This window comes from Ambystoma mexicanum, chromosome 10 (genome assembly GCF_040938575.1).
Source record: "Ambystoma mexicanum isolate Mex_15411 chromosome 10, UKY_AmexF1_1, whole genome shotgun sequence".
Lineage (NCBI taxonomy): Eukaryota > Metazoa > Chordata > Amphibia > Caudata > Ambystomatidae > Ambystoma > Ambystoma mexicanum.
The window spans coordinates 630,263,173-630,285,442 of NC_090932.1; positions in this window are offsets into that span (position 1 = coordinate 630,263,173).

Here is a 22,270-nt window from a genome sequence, read left to right on the forward strand (position 1 = left end):
ATCTCCAACCAAGTGAAAGTACTATCACACTACTTATCTCAATAGTTCTCAATTACGTCACACTGACATCTTTATCACATGCTATCCCGACCTTTCTAAACACTGAATATATAAGTCACAAAGACTACTACTTCCAATTGTATATTAATCAATGTACCCACTCGAAATGTATGGTCACACTCTATTGGATATATCCAAACCGGTAACATCGCTTAAGTGGTGACATTCTCACAGAGTGCCTAGAATCCTATGCAATGTTTTATAATGCATCCTCATGGGTTATACATACACTACATTCAGTTCTTCTTATACAAAATATGGCAACTCACACTATTGATTCAACCCTTTGGGATGTCAAGAATCTAATCTCTTTATCCAAAAAACCTCTCTTTCCGGAGAGTAACTGAATCAAGTTACCTTACCTCCTCTGGGTGGAACGTTTACTGAGTGAAGTATCACAAAACGTAGTTTTGTTTTCTCTATAGTGTACTGTCACTGGAGATGCCATATTGCAAGCTGATATATTAGACATGTGTTTCCCCCATCTCGCTTTGGCCTTACGGGTAGTCATGCCTACATATAAAGTTCACATTTAATCCCATAAATAACATTTATGGATTCACAGGTAGATGTATGTCTTAGCGGTATTGTCTTTCCAGTATATGGAAGTAAAATCAATTGCCCCATAATCACATTATTACAACAAGAATAATTCATGCATGGTAAAGTGCCTCTAAAATTACTTTGTCTGCTTGATGAATCACTGAGCATAGCGTTCACTAATCTGACTTTTAAAGTATTCCTATTTTTATGCAAAAGTAAGAGGATCAATAAATAACAATTGCAATTCAGGATCAATTAATAAAATGTTCCAATATTGTATAATGCACCTTTTTACACTAATGCTTTGTTGTGAATACGTTGTATCATTCACATATTTAGATATTGCTCTCTGACTCTTTACTTTCAACAACTCTGCCCCATTCAGTTGTATCACTTGAGTTTGAGCTTCTCTCAAATAGTCCTCTTGGTATTTCCTTTGTCTAAACTTCAAGAGTACTGTCCCTTATTTATGATTATATTCATCTTCATTTGAGATAATACGTTTATAGCTCATAAACCGACTTTAAGGATTATTTCTAATAAGGGTTTTAGGATGAAAACCTCTCCCCAGAGGATATTGTTATGATTTGTTGGTTTGGTATAGACAGTTGACATAAGTGTGTTACTCAAAAGGTATATTTTCCTATCCAAGTAATTTATTTCAGTCTTACTACTTTCCTATGTACGTTTTATATGTGGGTGCATTGCACTCATGTGTTAAACAAAAATATCTTCAGTTACTTTCCGGATACTAAAAATATAATCTATAAGCCTTTTTTAAAATATCAAGGGATCTTGGTACTCTAAATTTTCCCAAATCGTGCTCATGCTCCAAATAGTACATAAATGTATTCGCATAGGTTAGAGCCATTCTTGCCCGCATAGACGTTCCTGCAATCCGTAAAAATAACTCTTGCCTTATTTGTAAGAAATTATTTGTTAGTACTAACTTTAATAAGGTAAAAGATTTTATAAGCTCCAATCTCATCAAATCATAAATGTAACCCCTCCATTGCCTCAATACCATCTTCATGAGGCATTGACGTATATAAATTTGTTATGTCCATTGTAAATAAAATATACTTCTGATTCCAATGCTCATGGTATTTCAAAAGTGTCAAAATGTGACCAGTGTCCTTCAAATACGTACTGGACTGTTCTATTAATGGCTGGACAATGTCATCGATGTACTTTCCTAATGGTTCCAAAAGACTGTTGGTCACTGCTATCAGAGGACGGCCAGGTGTTTTAACAAGAGCTTTATGACTTTTCTGCAGTATATAAAATACTGACATCATAGAAAAAAGTTTGGTAAAAAATAATTTTGTTCTCTCATTTATATACTGATCCGCAAATAGTGTACTCGAGAGCGAGTGACAACTGACTGGCCCATAGAGTCAGAGCTTTCTCTGTCGTACTTTTAAGACGAGATAGCTGCACCTTGATGTGGAAAGGGTGCAGGATTTCTTACTCCAACACCAATCAATAAGGACAACTCAATGGTTTGGCAAAGGGGAGTCTGTTTAATGACAAGTACAAAAAACAGGGAAACATGGAAATCAACAGTGATGCGATAGCCCGTCTCGCTTCAACTCCCAACTTCTTCATTCAAACAGTAACAGTTATACCCAAAATTCGTCTTCATTGACGTGCAACACTCAAAAGTTTGTAATGCAATTCTATTGGATGGAAACAGTAACTTAAGTATAGGTGCTATATCTATATATGGTAATGGCTTCTTGTCAGGAAATGTTATGGTATCTTCTGTTTTGGGAGACAGCCAGGCGTAGGTGCCTTTTCTCGCTTGGCTGATCATGTGTTAGCACACCGTGAATCTGCTTAGTTTTCCTTCTATTTTTTGCATTTAATTCCTTGTTCCTTGTTCCTTGTTCCACCTGACTGGGCCTCCTTATCTCGAACTTCAAGGGGCAGGCTGCTCTGTTCTTAAGTTTTGATTCTCCGAACCTACTGTCTGCCTCCCTCTCTTGGTTTGACCTCGACCTCCTAGGCACGAGCTGCTTCTTGCTGAGTTTTGATTCCGCCGTCTCTTTTCTTATTTTAGCTGGAATACAAATCTTGTTCTGTTTGACCCTAAGTAACCTGGGTTACTTCTGCTTTGTATAAAGTGGATTCACACTTATATAGTGTGCTTCTTTGAGGTAGATACATAGTTGGCGCTTGCCGATCTATTCTCCTACTAAGCATAGCAAGCCACACTGTTTTCTTAGCTTCTTGCGGTTACAAGCATATGTACAGGCGTTAGCTGGTTGAATATTTTCCTCCTGCTTTACAGTTTACGTTTCTTTATATTCCAACATCGTCTCTCCTTCTACTTATCCATGGCATTTTCGTCTCTATGTGTCATCGTTTGGTTGTCATTTCTTTCACCTGTGAGTCTGTTCGGGTCCTCGTGTCATCACCATTCGTCTTCAATTAAGGCCTTTTGAGTTTCTTCTGGGACAGGGTTTAAGCAATCTTCATTTCGTTTAATTTGCTGGGAGGGTTGTCTCAATGGATACCTTACTGTCCATGGTTGTCTGGTTATTGGGACTTCAATAGGTATTGCTCTTCTGATGGGCACTGGGCAGAGCCCTAATGTGGCTCTCTGCTGGTTTATTTGTTCATCATACGTCACATATCTTGGTGTGAACGCTCCTAGTACTTCAAAGTGGGTGACTGGGGTGCAGGCTGTATTTGGAACCTCCTCTACACTCCTCCCTCTGGTCAGTTTATCGACCACATCCGCTTCCTCCTTGGGTTTCATCTCACTTGGTTCTTCTGTATTCATCTCTTCTTCATCTTCTGGGTTTGTACATGATGGTTTGAAGGAGTGTTTCTTTGGAGTCCATATTTTTATTACTCCTTCCAGGTTTCCTGCTGTCTTTACATGCTCGTCTTTATTCCATGTTATTAGTTGACATTGTCCATTTGGGCTGCAATAGATCCATTTTCCTTCATAATTTCTGCGTTTCCTGGGATAGAGAAACTTTGTACCTTCTGGCGCATACTCGCTGGCCTTCACAAAGTCCTTTATTTCATCATCGGTTAGGTCTCTGGGCTTCTATCTTGGTTTGACAGCAATCATGATCTTCATCCCTATGGCTTTCTTCACAGTTTTCTGGTATTGTGAAATTATTATCTTGATGACACAAAATCCTAGTAATATCATTACTAGCAGGGCTCCTAGGAACTTGAATGCATCTGCCATCCATTGCAGAACCCATGAAAACAGTGATCCAAACCAGCTGTCATCACCAACTTCGTCAGTTTCATTGATCATCTGGTTCTGTAGGTTTGTCAGCATACCTATGGCCTCTATTAAAGTTCCATTTTCTTCGTCGTGAGAAGGTGTAAATGTGCAACATGATTCTCCGATTTTTGCACAAACGCCTTCATCCATAGCTGTGATCATGTCAAGTAATATCTGCTCTGGAGAGTCATCAGTCGGATAGCTCTTAGCTCTTCCTTGATTGCGTTGAATCCTTTTATTGTCGAGTTGATGGTTTGCAGTAACTCCCATCTGGTTATCTGCAACCATTTAGTATTTGCTCCAACTTGGAATCTTGGCATGAGGATTGTCGCAAACACTGATGAGGTGAGGCTGAACAGCCTGTGTTCATATGGGATTGCATGAAATGCTTCATCTGATTTGGCAGAAAATTTGTTTTCTCTCTTCACTCGAATTGTCAGTTCTGCAGATCTCCTTTTCCTCAGGTGAGCATCTGCTTTCGGGAAACTGTCCATATTAAGGTCACCTTTCGGGATCACTAGTGCTGGAACGTGGACATTCACTATTGTGCATATGCCTCCCCAGTTTTTTGGCAGTCTGATGTATGCTTTGGATCCACATGCCCAATAATGATCCATGATTACTGCAGTCCCGTGGGTCATTCCTGGAGCTTCAAAAAATTGTCCCCGGTTCTGACTCTCTCCCATCTTCCTTGTGCCATTTTTCCTGAAGCACAATTTCAGGCTTTCTAGTGGCACTATCTGCAGGGGTCCTCCTCTGTCTTCGACCCATGTCAGTAATCTTGTAAACTTTGGCCAGAGTGGTTTGCACAGTCTCTGTGAGTTTTCTATGGCTTATTTACAGGCTCCAAGGACCATCCATACTCGACAGATCACTACTCCTTCTTCCCATCCGTTTGGTGAAGCACTGTTCCCCAAATCTGCATTTGTCCTCTGTTTTTCCAAATTTGTGCCTCTTCTGGAGTTTTTCCTTGGACGTTCAGTCTCGGGTTTACTTCCCATCTTATTCCTGCTCCTTTAACTTCAGGCTTCTCATACCTGATTCCTAGTATGAGCTCTATTTCTCGTCTTAATGTCTTGAACATAATCATCTTCATCGGGATAATCTGTTTCAGTTGCCCATATCAATGAGGCATTGCTTCCCATGAACTGGCCTCTGGTGTTGCACATTGCTAAGTGTGACAGACAATGTGCTGTCGGGAAATCTATTTCGACAGCCACGAAGATCTTGGATTTCCCCATGCTGTACGGTAGAAGTGCACAAACGAAGCATTCTCCTTCTGAGTTTCGTCTTCCAACTTCTTTCATGTGCTGGTACCAAATGTTGTCCCCTAGATGTGCTGTGCTGTCCAGGTAATCGTTCAGTTCATTATTATCTTCATGTAAACCTCTCTCGATTCTTAGTGTTTTCCTATAGTTTGCTACAACAACATCTTTGAATGCCTATGTATGGATTTTTCGTGCTGGAGGGTTCTCAGGTATTTGTATTTGTTTATTTATAGTGTGCACCTTGCCCCGGGGTTCTGGGCGCATGTTTAAAAAGGCAGTTACAGGTTACAGAGCTATACACAATGTACATTTTTTTACACATATTTACATAGAGTTCAGAATATCATAAAGTGAGGAACGGAATGAATCCAATAATACAATACAAAGAGTCTATAAACCGTGAGCAGTCGGTAAGGTGATAAACAAATGTACAAGGATTATACAGAGGAGGCTAGGGCATCCTGTTCGTGTAGCCACAGTTTGATTTTAGCTTTGAAGGAATGGATATGTGGAGCATTTCTTAGGGCGTTGGGTAGGGAGTTCCACAGCTTAGCAGCAAGGACTGGAAAGCTCGAGCCTCCGGCTGTCTGTAGCTTAAAACTGGGAATAGTCAGTGTGAGCATGGGCAGATCTCAGGGGTCTGGGTGCTGTATGTTCTGTAAAACGCGTGGATAGGTAGGTCAGGGCTGCGTTGTTCAGGGCCTTGTGGGTTAGAACGAGTGCTTTGAGGGATATGCGATGAGTTATGGGTAACCAATGCAAGTTGCGTCTAGTGTTGGAGATGTGAGAACGGCTAGGTACGTTGAGAGCTGCCCTTATGGCGTTTTTCTGCGTGACCTGGAGTTTATCGTGGTTTCTTTGACTAGTCCCTAAGTAAAGGGCATTGCAATAGTCAATTTTGGACATGATGAGGGTTCTTGCGAGAATCAGGCAATTCCCCGTTGTCAAAAAGGGGTGACATAGGGGGGCGTGGCCGGCGAGCACGGCATGAAGACGTGATCTTCTGGTGCTCTCGGGGCCGCCAGCTGTATCCTGCAATATCCTGCGGATTTTGACTGTGGTAATCCAAGAAAATGTCAGCTATCGATTGCAGACATCCTGGACATGGAATCGCTGAAGTTCTGTAGCAAATTGGTGAAGGAAACTGGAAATAAACGTGATTGTACAGAAAGGAAAAGACGGCACCGCGACTGAAACAAGATGGCCGCTGAGCGCGATTGTACGGACAGCACGAGAGTTACCATCAACTGAAAAGGCGCCGGAGAGGGGAAAGTACACCGTACAACAGTGAGCCGACAGGGAGAAGCATTGCTGTTGCCCCGACGACAGGAATCACCCTCCCATCCTGCCAGTGACTCTGCCAGAACTAGATCGGGAAAACAGTGCCGTGGAGCGAGGGAACCCACCCCGGCAAAGCCCCCGACACGCCGGGGCGGGTGCTGTGCTTGAAGGACGGAACGACTGAAGGCGCTCCGTGGTGTGGGGAGTGCCTGTTGGACTGCAGCTGATAACACTGGCACGGAGCCTGCGTGCCTCCCCCCAAGTGCTCCCCCCCTGCATGGAGAGGTGAAGATACGCTGTGCAGCGGTGTTCTGACAGGGAGAAGCATAACTGTCGACCAGACAGCGGGAAACACCCTCCCACCCCGCCGGTGACTGCGTCACATCTGGGTCTGGAAAACGGTGCTACGGGGCAGGGGAGTCCACCCAGGCAAAGCCCGTGATACGCCACGGTAAGCGCTGTGCTTGGAAGACGGAACGATTGAAGGTGCGCCGTGGTACGGGAAGGGCCTTTTGGGACTGGCGGTGACGATACCGGCACGGAGCCTGCGTGCCTCCCCCCCTAGGAGCTCCCCCCCCTGCACCGTGCTGGAGCGCGAGAGTCTCAACCATTATGGAGGGGCAGCCACGGTGGAGGGAGGCATCCAACCCAGCATAACCCTACCGCTTTGCCCTCAGAAGCCCTGAACGACGGTGGGAGGACGTCTCCCCGTCCAACGCGGTTCACGCGCCCTGATAGATACGCACCTGTGGAGCCCTAACACTGAGCCGCCTGAGAGTAGTGGAACGGGATCATTGTTGGACCGATCCCCTACGCGACCCAATGCAGTAAAAAGTGCTGTAGCCCAGAGACATTAACCACACGCAGACAGGGAACGAACTACACCCCCGATGCCCTAGGGAACGCAACCCTAGCGCTAAAATAAAGGCACCAGCCCTGCACAGCACAGCATGACCTGGTATAACCTGGTTTGATACCAGAAGCAACCCTCTGCTAGAAAGCAAAGGAGAAAACAGGCAACGGACACTGACCTGAAGTGGAAATGCAGCAGATAAACCCCTTCTGACCCACTATCTCACGCCTCGCTATGTTGCCATAGGGCCCGGATAAGACACAGCACACATTTGTGACACATCGAGAGCCGACCTTCAGCGAAACTCCTGGCAGGGGGATTGCCCCAGCAAATCCAGCGCTGCACTACTCAGATCCTTAGTGCAGCAAAGGCGGACCACGTGGAGGTTACGGGAGCTCCGTGCCACGGGGAGCGCCTGCTGTGCCTCATCGAGTTGCTGGGTGACCTGCGGCTCTTAAACACCTATCCAGAACTCATACAGGAGGTAAGGTGAGGGGGAGTTGGGATATAACTGGAATAAACAGTGCGGCCCCCAACGCGAAAAAAACAATAGCTCATCCCCCGACAGCAGGCCATCCTACATAGAGAACCAAACTAAGTCACGAATATACAGCACTGCATAACCGTGCAACTGTCACCTGAACTATGTGCACTGCAAAGCGAGACATGATCTGGCTGCAATGCTGCACCTGCCTTACCAGCTGTGACTCATAAAGGGGAAAAGTTAGTACTAACACAGCACAGCACAGATACACGGCAGAGGTGGTACTGAACCCGCAAGTTATAGGCACAAAGGGCACCAATCAGATACACGGGACGAATAAGTGTTAATAACACCCGAATCACTAACACCAGACGAGTGAACCATCGCACAGCGGCCACTCACACCACAAACTACTCGAACAGTCCGCAACGTAGGGCGTGTCTCACTAGTGAAGTTGAAACGTGCCTGGCAACTGCCAAAAACAACGGCAATACAGGCCGGAGGGGAAAGATCAGCTTCAAGATGGGCAAGGAGAAAATAAAGAAACCAGGGACTCAGGGTACCATGCAGCAGTACACAACACCGGGCCTCCCGCCCTCAGTAGATCAAGCCAGAACAGATAACACGCAAGAACCCTCAGAAAACATATCACTCAAAGATGTGATGAATGCTATCTCTAGCTCACGTACATCCATGGAAGTCAAAATGGATAGCATTAGTACCGATGTGTCCCTGCTACGTCATGACCTTCAAAAACTGGTGGCCCGGACGGGTGAAACCGAGACTCGCATTTCAGTGGCGGAGGATGAGCTACGAGGTTTGAGTCAACAAATGAGCAGTGCAATGGCGCGCATCAAAGTACTGGAGGAGAGAGTGGAGGAAGGAGAGGGCCGCTCGAGAAGAAACAACATACGGATCCTTGGCCTGCCTGAAAAAACGGAGGGGGCGAGCATGGAGCTCTTCCTGGAACAGCTGCTTGCAGACCTGTTTGCCCCAAAATCCCTGTCCAAATTCTTCTCCATTGAGTGCGCTCACCGAGTACCAATGGGCAAACCAATCCCGGGGGCGCCACCAAGAACTGTGATCGCCAGGCTTCTCAACTACAGAGATCGGGATGCGGTGCTCCAAATGGCCAGGGTGAACGGCGCAATCACATATAACGGCTCTAAAATAGCATTCTTTCCTGACTTCACGAAGGAAGTACAAAAAGCAAAACAAACGTTTGACCCACTGAAAAAACGCCTCCAGGCACTGAATGTGAAATACGGCCTGTTATTCCCGGCCCAACTAAAGATACGACAGTGATTTCACAGATCCAAGGGAAGCTTGGAGCTGGGCAGAACGTAACCTAGGAGGGGACTAGAACCAGCGTAGGAGACAAGAAAATAGAAGAAATAGACCTCGACCGGATAGACCACCAGATGACCCACCACAGCTGCAACCCGAAGAAGAAATGCCTCCAGACAACGACGACTAGCAGCTGAGACAGATTATGCAGACATCAGGATCCATACCCTACCCGCCTAACTAGGAAATAAACGACATAAGGAAGCTGGCGGCCCCGTGGTGCGACCTGGGAAAGACCCTTCCTTGGAGCTCACTTAGAAGTTATTTTGTATTTGAGTTACTATGGGGCGACAGATGCTTCAGTTGGGGGTGAAGTATAGGGAAGGGGGAGTTGGGCATGTTTTGTTATGTTTAAAGGATGGACAAACTCAATGGAACATCAAAGTAGTCGAGACACAGGCTGTGGAGCGATATGGGCCATTGTCCTCTGCCGTGGTAATCATGTACATAATGGCCAGTACCCGAAGAACATTCTTGTCACTTTACCCATGAACGCTTAAATGAGCTCACAAGTCACTAAAACTCGGACTTTAAAACTCCTCACCTGGAACGTAAATGGTCTAGGAAGCAGTCTGAAGAGACGATTAGTGCGGCAATTTCTCAATAGACATAGCCCAGACATAGCTTTCTTAACTGAAACCCACCTAGCCGGCACAACCAATGCACTGTTCAAACGATCCAACTACCGCACGGCAATACAAGCGGGATTCACGATGGGAGCTAGGGGGGTAATAATCCTGATACATAAAAGGCTTCCTTTTACCATCACGAACACAACTCAAGACACTGGAGGCAGGTACACGCATGTCACGGGCACACTCTGGAACAAAACGATCTCCCTACTGGCGATCTATGCCCCACCCACACTGCAAGCTACGTTGATGGAAGACATAACACCACTGCTCACGATGGACACAGCAGACATCCTAATCCTGGGGGGAGATTTTAACGATGTAATGGATAATTTGCAAGATCGCACACATCTACACAGTAGAGACCCGAATCGTCGAACTAACCTAGCCAACTTTGTCGAAGCTTTTGGAATCAGAGATGTGTGGCGGGATCTCCACCCGGAAAGCAAGGAATACTCCTACTATTCTGGGGTACATGCATCTTTGTCACGCCTGGACTATTTTTTTATACCAGCATCAATAATACATACAGCAACACAGGCTTTATACCTCCCAAGAGGCATCTCGAATCATTCCCCCTTGCTCATGTCCATTGAAACGTGCAAACCAATCCCACCTCCAGTATGGAGGTTGAACAATTACCATCTGGGATCCCCAGAGCTAGTAGAAAGACTACAGAATGCTAGCACAACATACTTCGAATTAAACGAAGGAACTGTGGACTCTCCCATCACTCTGTGGGAAGCTTACAAAACTGTGATTCGTGGGGAGATTATTTCCTGGACCTCGGCACAAAAGAAGGCACACCTTGAATCAACAAGGGAAGCAGAATCAAACGTCAAACTAGAGGAGGAAACGCACCTAACCCAAGACACCCCCGACACGAATAGAGCCCTGATCCTAGCTCAGAAAAAGCTACAAAACATTGCGTTGGACAATGCTAGAGAGGCACACGGAGCGATGAGAGCCAGAATCTACGAACCAGGAGACAAAGCTGGAAAGATGCTAGCGTGGCTTGAGCGGAGGGATGAGGGACACAACCAAGTAAGAGCGATTAGAACACGAAACGCTGAAACAAGATCAACAGATGCAGACATCACAGAAGAATTTGCTAAATATTATGAGAAATTATACAGTGCACCTGAGCTCCCCACTGACATTTCTGTGTTGGAAAAGATAGTCCTCCCCTCTCTCACTGCGGAACAAGCAGACATGCTGGAAATGGAAATCACAGAAGACGAGATAGTGGCAGCTATGGCGCACCTCCAATCCGGAAAGACACCTGGTCTGAATGGCTTCCCCATTGAAACTTGGAAGAAGATAGGCAGAACCGAAGTGGCCCCACACTTACTTAAGCTGTTTGTACATGCCCGAGATGGAGGCAGTCTACCAGCAGATTTAAGGAAGGCGACAATAATTGTGTTGCCCTAAGCAGACAAACCCCTGGACGATTGCGGCTCCTATCGACCAATATCTCTGATTAATAGCGAAACGAAGATACTGGCGAAACTACTAGCTACACGTCTACAACAGGTCATAACATCCCTGATACACCCAGATCAATGTGGTTTTATGCCCGGCACATCCACGAGGATGAACATACGCAGACTTCACCTGGCCATTGAGCGCGCCCAGACCCTGGATGCCCCTGTGGGCATACTCACAGTGGACTTTGAGAAAGCCTTCGACTCGGTCCACTGGGAGGCGCTCTGGGAAATTATGCATAAAATGGGGATCGGCAAACGTTTCCTGACCTGGATCCAACTGCTGTATGAGGCACCGATGGCTGAAGTAAGGGTAAACGGTTGGACGTCGCGATCCTTCGCACTGGGGAAAGGGACGCGACAAGGCTGTCCACTGTCGGCCCTCCTTTTCGCACTGGCCATGGAGCCACTAGCCCAATGGCTGCGAGATACGCGAACCTGGGACGGCATCCCTGGAGGATCAGAATGGGAAGACAGGTCTCACTATATGCGGACGACCTACTGATATACTTCCAACAACCTAAAACAGCATGTCCAGTGGTAACACAGCTACTGCAGGAATACGGCACCTTCAGTGGTCTGAGGGTGAACCGATCCAAATCTACATTGTTCGCACTGAATCATCTAGGAAACGAGACCCCTGAGCCCTGCCCATACAAAGTCGCGCATGAACAGTTTTGATATCTGGGTGTCCAGATTACAAGAAATCTCAACGATTATACACTAAATAACCTACAGCCTATCACGGAAAGGTTCACAAGGGATGTGCAACATTGGAAATCCTTACCCTTGACCCTTCTAGGGCATGCTGCACTGTTCAAGATGCTAACACTTCCGCGGTATTTGTACATACTACAGAATGCTCCACTGCACATACCGACCAAGACGTTCCAAGAGATAGATTGTGCACTTAGACAACTCCTGTGGGGAGGTGGACACCCAAGAATAGCCCTTCAAACATTACAAAGGTCAATTTGGGAAGGAGGTATCGGCCTAACAAGACTGCAGACATACTATTGGGCCAGCCAGATGGCGGTAATAAACGATGCTTTACACGCCAATCCAACACTACCACATGTGAGAGCCTCCCCCCATGGATCTGTACGCAGCAGCACGTAGAGCAGCTCTCCGCGACATGACCTCACACATACCACCCATCTGGGCAGAGTCACATACCTTTATAGGCTGAGGGGATAAAATCACTCCACTACAGCCACCATGGAATAATAGGAACCTCCCTGAAGTGACTAAACTGCCGAAATGGCCGGCGTGGAAGAGACACGGTATAGAAAAAGTGCAGGACATTATGGAGGAGGGAGTCATGAAACCTTTTTATGAATTAGCCTTGACCTTCGACCTTCCAGAAACAGAGAGATACCACTATACACAGCTTTGGCATGCTCTGCAACAACACCTCCCCGCCCTCTCTGACATGGCAGACTGTACCCCACTGGAACGGAACATAGTGGTAGACCATATTCCAGCCAAAGTCACTACTGTTATGCATAGTGTCATCACCTCCTTTGCCACACAAGAATTGGAGCGACTGAAGTTGAAGTGGGAGGCTGAAGTGGGAGAAATTATGTCTGAAGATTGGGTCCAAATCCTAAGGTACCCCAGGGAAGTCACCATATCAGCTAGATTACGCCTAGTACAACTGAAGATACTACACAGGATCTACTATCCGAGAGTAGCCCTGTACCAATGGGGCAAAATAGCTGAACCCAACTGTCTGCGATGCCGGGAGGAGGGTGGAACCTTCTTCCATATACTGTGGGAATGCCCAGTGATCTGTCAATACTGGCAGCAATGCTGCGATGTACTGTCGAGGGTTCTGAACCAGTCGATTCCCAGAGATCCCAAACTCTTGATACTAGGTGTGGACAGCGAGATAGATTTGTCAAAATATGAGAAACTCTGCCTCATGACTACAACAGCAATATGCAAAAGAAACATAGCACGCCTATGGGGAGCAGCGGAACCCCCGCAAGTGGAGCAGTGGATAACTGATGTAGAAATCTGCATCGCAATAGAAAGGAGGGTCTACAGAACCAGAGGCTGCCCTGAAAATGCAGACAAGATATGGCAGCACTGGGAAGACATGATATGAACCATTGTGCCGTTGACATCATAACATCATAGACTAAAGGGTGAGGACAATGCCCTCCGAAGATCTGCTAGCCTACCAAACCACATTATACTGTGTAACAGAGACTACATGAAAACACCCAGTATGTGTTCCATATGAGTGTTTGTTCTCCATCCAACGTTACCTTTAACGCTGTTATGAGTATTACTGTTGTTGTGTAGACGCTGGCCCTAGACAATCCAGCGGGTGTATGTTTAAAAACCAATAAAGTGTGTTATTTAAAAAAAAAAAAAAGGGGCGACATGCTGTAATCAGTTTGCAAGTATAGGATGACGCTGAGACAACTGCGTTGGTTTGTCGATTGAGGAACAGAGTGGAGTCAAGGTATATTCCAAGTGTTTTTGTGATGTTAGAGACTTTGCTATCGTTCCCGTTAATAATGAAGGATTTATATTTGGGGTCAAGTTTAGTGAGTTTGGGTTGAGAGCCAAGAATGATTAACTCTGTTTTTTCATCATTAAGGCGGAGCCCATAATGTGCCATCCAGACCTGGATGACAGTGTAAACTGAGTGGAGTGATTTGGCATCGGCTTCATAGTCGCCAGTGATAGGGATGAGTATCTGGGTGTCGTCCACATAATTAGTGTAGGAGACACCCAGATAGTCAAGTATATCAAAGAGCGGTTTTGTAAACACGTTGTACAGTGTGGGAGATACACACGATCCTTGTGGGACTCCGCAGGGCATGTGGGCTTGGTCAGCTGCAGCTAGGCTAGGGAAGAGAAGACCCTCATGGTTCTATTAGCCAGGAGCGAGCTGATCCAAGATGTGGCTGCATCCGAGAAGTGGGCCGCAATCTTGAGGTGGTGGCAGAGGATTTGATGATCGACCAAATCAAAGGTGCTGACAGATCAAGGAGGAGCAAGAGCGCCTGTTTGCCCTTGTCTTTCAAATCCTCGATTTGGGTTTTCAAATCAATTAAGGCTGTCTCCGTACCGTGTCTGGGACGGAAACCGGATTGTCTAAACCCTAATAGATTGTTGGTTTCAAGGTAGTCTTGGATTTGGAGATAGGCCGCCCAATCCAAAAGTTTGAGAAGGTAAGGAAATGTGGTCATGGACCTGTAGTTAGAGGGATTGCTGGGATCGCGATTGGGTTTTTTGATTAAGGGGGTAACCCAGGCATCCTTAAGGTTGTCGGGTTCCATGCCTGATTTGAAGGAGGCGTTAATGAATGAGGTAATGAATGGGGCGAGATCATGTGTGGTTTCCTTGATGACCGGTGCAGGACAGGCGTCACCTTGGCAATTGGAAGGCTTAAGCTTCAATATGATATTTTTGACTTCCTTGGTCGTAAGGGATGCAAAGCTGAAAGGTTTGAAGGAGTGTTTAGGTGAGGGGGTTTTGTAAAACGGGGGTTGCCCGTTGAGTCAGAGAGGTGGCTTTTTCTGGTGTTAATTTTGGCTTGGAGCAAGGCAATTTTGTCAAGCAATGCCTTTTGAATGTTGGAGCACCACTCAGTGTCAGGGGTGCACGTATCGAGTGGGGCAACTGGAGACTCATGTTCCTTGAGGATCTTGAAAAGTTCCTTGGTGTTTGATTGGGCTTGAGTGATCCTTTTGTTGTACACTTCCTTTTTTGCAGCTAGGATGGCTTCTTTGTAGGTAAGGGATGCAGAGGTAAGGTTATTTTTGTTGACTAGAGATGGTGAGCATTTCCAGTGGGCCTCAGCTTTTCTTTTTTCTTTACGCAGGTCGCGTAGGTGCGGAGTGAACCAAGTATTAAGGTGGTGCCGTGTTTTTTGCTTGCACAGTTTGAGGGGGGCAATGATGTTGAGGGCTTTTAGCATGGTGCGGTCATAGGTGTCTACTAACACCATAGGGTCCGAGCAAGTGGAGGACGCTGAGTTCAGTAGTGGGAGGATGAGTGGGAGTAATTTCTCAACCGTAATATAATTTTTTGTTGCATGTGTAAGAGGGAAGAGCAATGTTGGTTTTATCTGTGGGTGGACTGGAATTAATGGTGAATGATATTTTGTGGTGGTCAGACCATGCGCAAGGAGACACAGAAGTAAAGTTGAGTGAACAATTCATGTCTGAAACCCAGTCAAGAGTGCAACCCTTGATATGGGTAGGCTCGCTGACATGTTGGGTGAGGCCGAAGTCAGCCAGGAGACTTCCTAAGTCAGAGGCTTTGGAGTCATTTGTGTCCTGGTAGCCTAGATTGAAGTCTCCCAATATACTGATTTGAGAGTTAGGCTTAGTGCTAGTAGCTAGAATAGATGAGATGTCCTCTACAAATGATGAAGTAGGGCCCGGGGGCCTGTATATGAGATGCACGGTGGCCGTGTGATTCGGTGAGATCGGTAGTTTGATAGATAGTAATTCCTCTGATGGCAGCCGCAGGCTGTTGGCAGCTCTGAGGGTAAGTGCGCTCTTGATTATGAAGGCTAGTCCTCCCCCCTTGGTTTGATTGGTGTCTCTGTCACACCGGATAATGGAGTAGTTGTCAGGGATGGCCAAGGACAGGGTTGGGCCAGAGGCTGCACGCAGCCAGGTTTCCGTGATTGCGAGAAAGTTGAGGTTTTCTGTGACAATGAGATCTGCAATATCTAGGGCATGCGCGGGGACGGGGCGGACTTTAATGAGCGTACCTTTGAGTTTGGAGTCTGTGATGTTACTATGAGCATGAAGAGAAGAGTCAATTTTAGGAGCTAAGTGGGCAATGGTTTTGTTCTCGCTCGAGTTCGGAATTTTGTCGATTGTGGGATTGTGAAGGTGGTAGGACCAGTGGTGGCATCTGGAAGCTAATCTTTGGTTTCTGACTGATAAGGCACATGTAGGTTGGATTGGACTAGTGAGGACGCTATGGTGTGGTGGGGCAGAGGTGGACAATCGGCATCGGTGTGTGCCTGAGGTCGAGAGCAGGGAAAACTCCCAGCAGGATTCAATAAGCCTGTAGCTGGCGCAGTGGGGAGTCTGGCTGGTGTAGCTAAATTATTGATTGTTTTAGATTGGTGGCACTGTCTGTAGTGCTGGCGTGAGCCAAGCCTCAAGTTTCTAATGAGGGTGGAGCATGGTTAATTAGGGGTAGGTTTGGTGGTGAAATGTAGTAACCAAAGTGGCGGTGCGTTGAGGTAGGGATTGGGACCTGTCATGATGGAGGCGAGAAGTGGTTCGGGAGATGTAATTGTACTGGTTGTGGGAGAGGGCGAGACGTGGAGCTGTGTGGCGATGGTGAAGAGTAGAGCCCAGGTTAGGACCTGAAAGGTAAGCAGTAGGTGCGTGGCGAGATGAAGCTTAGAAAGGTGTGCATGCTTTAAAGCACTATCATATGAATATGAGTGGTGAGGGCGAGTGTTAGAGGTACAATGCATTTTAGGAACTGAGTCCTAATTAAATAGAAGTGGGCTGAGAGTTAAAAACCTAAACAGCGGGATGGACCCAGTTGGGCAGGAGAGTGGATTGCGATGCAGGATGGGTAGACAAGCAGTGTAACAATGCCGGCATGGGGAGGAAGCCTAAAGATATGCAGTGCTGAATACGATTCAAATGACTTGCAGGGCACAATAAATACAAGTCATTTTGGCTATTATGGCACATATACAGCAAGCTTAACGTGGCTAACGAACAAAAGATGCACAGTGATCCGTCTATGTGGAAACAATAGACATTGATTGGCCTAGTATATATGCTGTAGACAAAGAAAGGCAACTGAGGCACAAGAATACAGTTCAATTTGGCTAGTATGACATATAAGCAGCAATCCTAACGTGGCAAACAAACAAAAGATGCACAGTGATCTGGCTATGTGAAGACAATAGAAAATAATTGGCCTAGTATATATGCAGTAGACCAAGAATGGCAACTGACCAATAGAGGCACAAAAATGCAGTTCGATTTGGCTAGTATGGCACATATGCAACAACAGACACAGTGACCAGGCTACGCGGGAAACCATTCAAATAATTAAAAAGGAGTATGAGCAAGCATGGGGAGTCAGCTGATGTAGACACGGCATGAATGTGCTTTACAAAAGTACCAGGCGAGCTGTTAAACGGGGCACATAATGACTGATACTACTTGCGATTTTCAGATGCAGGTAGCATGTGCGAGGCATTATGCTTAGCGGGTGGGTAGAATACGTACGTTGGAATGGGGAGGGTGGGAGCGTGTGTGACTAGCAATACGGAGACTGTGAGGAGACAGATGGCTAGGCACCAGGACCCCACAGAGAGAGGATCAGGGAGCACCTGGCGATGGTATACAAAGTGTCTGTGGCCCGGGTGGCGGATCGATCAATAGAAAGTACCTGAGGTGTGCTGCAAGAACGGTGCTGGTACCGCATAGTAGCTGGGCAGGCGTCCGGGCTGACAACTGTATAGCCGTGTACAGTCAGGGACATGTGAATTAGCCTTAGTGCAGGCCTTTGTGTACAGGCCGGCTACGCCTACTGGCTGGTACAATTGGCTGTTTAAGTAGCCAATGGAGCAAGTTACTCGGAGCCCCAGGTCTGGAATGGGGAAGGCTGACGAGTTAGCCCAGATGGGCAGCCATGTTTAAATGTTGCCGACGCTGTTGTAGATGGATGGCCTACATGGTGCCACGCGGTGTAGCAACCGCTCAGGAAGCACGAAAAAGGATTTTCCTGCAGTCATGCAGGCAAGCGCATATGAGTGAGCGATTTTCCGATTTTTTTCAAATTTAAATAAAGGTGATTGCGGGCCAGCGGGCCTACCTCAGAACAGTGAGGGGAAGGTCCGGCTTCTCACCCACGCGTTGCACTGCACCAGTAGTGTTTTGAGGGGCACCTGCTCCTCCCGATCACGGCGATGTGCTGCATACAGGCAGGGACGGACGAAGTAGCCTTAGTGCAGGCCTTTGTGCACAGGTCGGCTACGCCTATCGGCTAGTACAATTGGCTGTTTAAGTAGCCAATGGAGCGAGTTACTCGGAGCCCCAGGTCTGGAATGGGGCAGGCTGACGAGTTAGCCCAGATGGGAGGCCATGTTTAAATGTTGCCGACGCTGTTGTAGATGGATGACCTTCATGGTGCCACATGGTGTAGCAACCGCTCAGGAAGCACGAAAAAGGATTTTCCTGCAGTCATGCAGGCAAGTGCATAAGTGTGAGCGCTTTTCCAATTTTTTCAAATTTAAATAAAGGTGATTGCGGGCCAGCGGGCCTACCTCAGAATAGTGGGGGGAAGCTCCGGCTTCTCAACCACGCATTGCACTGCTCCAGCAGTGTTTGGAGGGGCACCTGCTCCTCCCAATCACGGCGATGTGCTGCATACAGGCCTGGTCCATGGTGCAGGCTTCCTTATCTGCTACATTTAAGTGGACAAGAGTCTGGCAGCTCTTTCCTGGTCCTCATGCATTTTTTCTCTGCTACGTGTAAGTGCCCATGCTAAGCAGTCTAACACTGGTCCGGTATATGGCTGTGTTGTAGGCCTGGCATTTGTCCCTTGTGTTGGAATGTGCATGCTGGGTAATACAGTCTCTGTCGTTTTGTTCTTCAGTTACTCTTGTCATTTTCTCGCTCTGGTCAGGTGTGGAAATAGAAGGTCCACTAACATTTGTGCCCTTGCAGAGAGTTTTTCTGCACCCGCTTCTGTTTTCCTAAGGGCTTCTGACAAGACTGCTTCTATTGGCTTTCCTCTTAATTCTTCTAGTTTTTTCTCAATATCTCCTGTAAAAGTTTTTGCGGTAGGCACTCTCATCTTCTCTGCTGCTTTCGTTTGAGGTTCTTTGGTCATCGAACGCTTGGCCTGGTTCGTGTGCATTCAGTGTGTGTGTGTGTGTAGTTGTCAGTGCTCTTTCTTCATTCATCTCGTGCTGATCCTGTTTCCAGGTTTTCTGCTCATTTGTTGCCATATCTGTGTGCATATCACTATCAATCAAGTTCATTTACTCTACCATCAGATTTTATCGGGACTGGAATGACTATATAAGTTCTGGGTGCTTTTGTGGGTTTCATGCGTACATCATCAGGTGGGTGCACTGAAATTGGAATGCTCCGTGCACCAATAAAAAATGCAGTTCTGATCGTTAATGACAGTAACATAATGATAAATACAATGCACAAATCCATTATAGTTCGATATGTAAGGCGACAGCATTTTCTTCCAGAGAAGCAAGGGTGCCTCTCTGCTTGTGGGAGGACCAGGTTACTGCTCTGGGCCCACATATCGATCATTCGCCAAATGTCAATGTAATTGTTCCCCCACCCAATATCGTTCTTTGAACAGTTTTGTATCAAAAAGTGTCAGGTGCTTCACAAACGTCCTCCCTCTTGTGAGTGACGATTGTCTCTTAATACAGGATACAGTTCCTTTGCTAAATTATGGGAAAAATAGATTAAAATAATACTTCGATGAGTCACTTTTACTGTGCAAGTACAAAGTATGTGAGTTCCCAGTTCACTCTTCTAATCTATTTCAGTCCCGCGGACATGTCGGACACTGGTCAATGTGACGAAATAGGGAAAAATAACAACAAATATGACAAATAAGGTTCTTGACTCTGCTCCCTCGATCTGTCCCTCGGCGGAAAGTTTCTTCAGGAACTCCTAAGGAGTCGATGGACATTAGTACTTTTAATTTGAGCTATGATGGCATGCAAGAGCATGTTTAGCTGAGCGTTCTTTACTGGATCTCGGAGGAATGTAAGTACAGCCACATTGGTTGGTCTTCCCACTAACTCTGAAAAGTTCTCAATGAGGTGAATGAAAACATGGTATGCAAATTTACTGTCTTCTGGTGATAGGGACATTTGTCCAGTCCTTTTTTGAGATTCAGGATTATGTGTTCTTTCCTTGACGTAAACAATTTCTGCATGTTCCGGTCGCGTGGAGTGCGACCAAAATACTGATTTTATTCAACAGATGGCTCAAATGTTCAGTGTTTGCTGGATCCCGAAGGAATGTCTCTCGAAGGAAGGTCAATGTATCAGTTGTTCTCCCGACAATAGATGGACAGTCTGCGATTATGCGAAAGAAAAGTGTATTGATGAGTTCATCTATTTCACCCTGTGGTGGAAGCATTTGTGTCCTTCTTACTGTACTCTGGGAGTATGATTAATGCTTCTGCAATGACAGTAAACAATTGTCTGATTATTTTTTCATTGTCAGGATCTTGAAGAAAGTCTGTGACACTGGTGAGCCTCCCTACCAATGACAGGTATGATCTTAACACTAGGTGGAAATACGTAACCATGTCCTTTCTGATGTCTCTACTGTGGGACACCATAAGTGCTTACAAACAAAGTGTCGGTTCTGGATGAATTGGGATGCTGTGTCTGTTTCCAATGTAAATATCCTTGATCAAAGTTTGTCATAGTCTTTTCCTCATCAAGGCTTAAGTGTGACTTGGTTTAAAAGTTTGCGTCAACAAAACGTGTTGTGGCTCATATGCACAATTTTCTTCTTTACCCTGCAACTGGATGCAAAGAGTGTCCGTTTTTATGTCCTTATCCCCTTTTTGTTTAGAGGAAGTGTCCAAGTTAAGCCACAGCTTGCAAAAAGGTTCTTTGTCTTTACTTTGATGGTCATGCATCCTTCTTCCTTGTCCTGGATCTCATCTGCACGTGCTGTGGTTCTTCCCCGTTGTCTGTAGTCTCTTTGTGGTGGAGTGCAGGCAGGGGGGTTCCTCCGATGTATGGCTTGATATCACCCAGGAAGATCCAAGCTCTTCTTCCTTGTAGCTTGACTGCGGATGGTGTAACGTCTTCAACTGTGAATGGTCCGTTGAACCTTGGCTCGTCCCACTTTTTCCTCGTGTGGTTTCTCACCAAGACAGTGTCTCCAGGGAAGACGAGTGGAACACGTAGACTTTGAACTGAGTCTGTGTAGTGTCTCTTTCTGTGTCCTGCGCTGCCTTGCACCCTGTTCGTCGTCGCTGCAGCTGGTCTGAAATTACAATAAGGCAAGATGTCATGCAGTTCAGATAATTTTGCATTTCAGATCCCAGAACCTCCTTTGTTGACTGGGCATCACATCCAGCTCTATTTCGGGGTGCCAGGGGAGTGCGCATTCTTCTTCCCTTGGCTATCTCGTGTGGCGTAAGATGATGGTCGGAGCCGGGTTGGTTCCGAAGAGCATACAATGCCAGAGGAAGGCAGTGCAACCATCCGCTCTTTAGAGTAAGCTTCAACTTGGCTATCTTTCCCATTAACAAGCCGTTTAGCCCCTCACAGATCCCATTACCTTCTGGATGATACGCCAAGGAGAACTTGTGCTTTATACCAAGCAGCAAGCTAATCTGCTCAAAGACTGCATTTACAAAATGAGCCCCATTATCTGATCTCATTACTTCACACACCCCCCACCTAGGGAACACTTCCCTCACTAGGAATTTGGCTGCACAGGTAGAGTTCAGGTGTGTACATGGACCTGCTTCTATCCATCTAGGGAATGGACACACCACGACAATTAAATATCTGTATCAGTTACATACTTGAATCATGTCGACGTAATTGACATGCAAGTGCTGAAAAGGCCCATTTGGCCTGGGGATGACTCCTCTCATTACTTTTAATGTGTGCCCAGTGATGAATTGCTGGCAAATTATGCAGCTCACCTTAAAGAATGCAACATGCTCAGCTAAATTCGGTATGAACCAGTCTTCCGCGAGCGTTGCTGCTAGATTCTCCTTTGTCATATATGTCAGGTAATGCAACTGTTCCATTGCTAATTCTAGTAGGGCTACAGGCATTACTGGTTTACCAGTGCTCTCTTGTCGCCACAAGCTGTCAGAGGGGTTCAAAGTACACCCTCGACGTTTCCACAATTTTTCTCTTCCTGTGGTGCATCTCCGTGGAGCTCCATTAGTTGTGTTTGCCCAAGATTATTATAGGCTTCTGGTGTGGTTTGTGCTACCATCATCCTTTCATGGGTGCACGCCACTTCCACTTCCATAACCGTCTAATTTTTGGATGCCATACGCTTGGCTTCTGTGTCTGCTGCATGATTTCCGCGTGAGA